The following is a 1,942-nucleotide window of genomic DNA, read 5'->3' on the forward strand; positions in this document are numbered from 1 at the left end:
CTGGGCCTGATTCTCTTCCGCATTGACGGCCCTTTCCCTGTCTCCGGCCGTGTCTGGAGGGCTTTATGCCCCTGTCCAGCCCCTTCACACTGCCAGGAAGGGAGAGCTGTTATGGAATCTTAGCCCAATCAGGAACCAGGCCCTGTGTCACCTTCATCCTGGGTTTCAGATGACCCCGAGAAGTTGGGGGGCCACCGGGGCCTAGAGCATGGCCCTGCCACAGAGGCCCCGCCCCTGGTCATCCTCTTCCCCCGAGGCCCCGCCCCCCCACTGTTCACTCCTCTGGCCCCCGAGGTCCCCCTACCTGCCCCTCGCTCCTCTCCGCCTCTTCCCCCAGGACTCCACTCACCCCCTGCTTGCTCCTCTCCACCCCTTTCCCCGTAGGGGGGCTACCGGGGGCCATGGGGCCAGGTACCCGTCCCTTTTCTCTGTCTTCAGTGAGCGGGGGGCAGGGCGGTCCTTGGGGAAGGAGGTGAAACAGGACAGGAAGAGGCACGAGAAGACGGGGCCGCGGGGGAAAAGGCTGAGGGGGGTTGGGGTGCAGGTTTTGGGGGAGGAGGCGGAGGGGGGATGGGAAGAGGCAGAGCAAGAGCAGGGCATCGGGCTAAGAGGCAGAGGGGAGCGGGGTTCAGGTGGGGCCCCCACTCCTCTGGAGCTTCGCTTACAGCGCTCGAAAGATGACCATGGGCCCACGGGCCTCCGGATGGGAGACCCGCCCCACATCCCCAGCGTTTCCGCCCCACATGGATGGCCTTTTGGGGGAGGCTCAGGCTCCCCTGGCCTCTGATACGGGCTGCCCGTGCTCAGCTCCTTCCACGCTCTGGAGAGGAGCAGCACCCAGGGGTGGGGCTGAGCCGGAGGGGTGCTGGGTGAGGGGCAGAGGCCTGAGACCGCAGAGACACAGCGTGAGGCACCATCCCAGGCATCCCCATGAAAGGAGCAGAACAGGGTTTACCTGGGGTGGGGAGTGTATGGAGAGCGTCCCGGGGCCGGTGGAGATGTATTGCCCTGGTGAGCAAGTGTGGCTAAAACACAGGCCTCGCTGTGAGCAGGATTTGAACCTGCGCAGGGAAACCCGAATGGATTTCGAGTCCAACGCCTTAACCGCTCGGCCCTCACAGCTGTGACTGACGTGGCCCCCAGTGGCAGTCTCTACTGGAGCGGCTGGAAGCTGACGGGAGGGAGCTCTCCACCCTCAACGAGCAGCCGTAGCCATGTTGGCAGGAGAAGCTCTCCCAGCACCATAGCACTGTCCACACCGGCGCTTAGGTCTGTGTAACTTGTGTCACTCGGGGGGTGGCTTATTCACACCCCTGAGCCACATACGTTCTACCGACACAAGGGGGAGTGTAGTCGCAGCCTTAGCAGAGACGCGATTAAGATCCACTTCCTGGACACTACTGTGCTAATAAACGATGGTCACATAAACACCACCCTATACCGGAAACCTACTGACTGCTGTTCCTACCTCCATGCCTCCAGCTTTCACCCTGACCACACCACACGATCCATCGTCCACAGCCAAGCTCTGCGATACAACCGCATTTGCTCCAACCCCTCTGACAGAGACAAACACCTATAAGATCTCTATCAAGCCTTCTTACAACTACAATACCCACCTGCGGAAGTGAAGAAACAGATTGACAGAGCCAGAAGAGCACCCAAAAGTCACCTACTACAGGACAGGCCTAACAAAGAAAATAACAGAACGCCACTAGCCGTCATCCTCAGCCCCCAACTAAAACCCCTCCAATGCATTATTCAGGATCTACAACCTATCCTGAAGGATGACCCAACACTCTCACAAATCTTGGGAGACAGGCCAGTCCTTGCCTACAGACAGCCCCCCAACCTGAAGCAAATACTCACCAACAACCACACACCACACAACAGAACCACTAACCCAGGAACCTATCCTTGCAACAAAGCCCGTTGCCAACTG

The 1,942-nt window shown here is 59.6% G+C and overlaps 1 non-coding gene across 1 annotated transcript; it reads right to left on the minus strand.

Moving 5' to 3' along the window:
* Positions 1–1,040: 1,040 nt before the first annotated feature.
* TRNAS-CGA (transfer RNA serine (anticodon CGA)) lies at positions 1,041–1,122 on the minus strand. Its single transcript has one exon. It is a non-coding gene; the product is annotated as a tRNA-Ser (tRNA).
* Between the last annotated feature and the right edge of the window lie 820 nt (positions 1,123–1,942).

This window comes from Lepidochelys kempii, chromosome 11 (assembly GCF_965140285.1).
Source record: "Lepidochelys kempii isolate rLepKem1 chromosome 11, rLepKem1.hap1, whole genome shotgun sequence".
In the NCBI taxonomy this organism is placed as follows: domain Eukaryota; kingdom Metazoa; phylum Chordata; order Testudines; family Cheloniidae; genus Lepidochelys; species Lepidochelys kempii.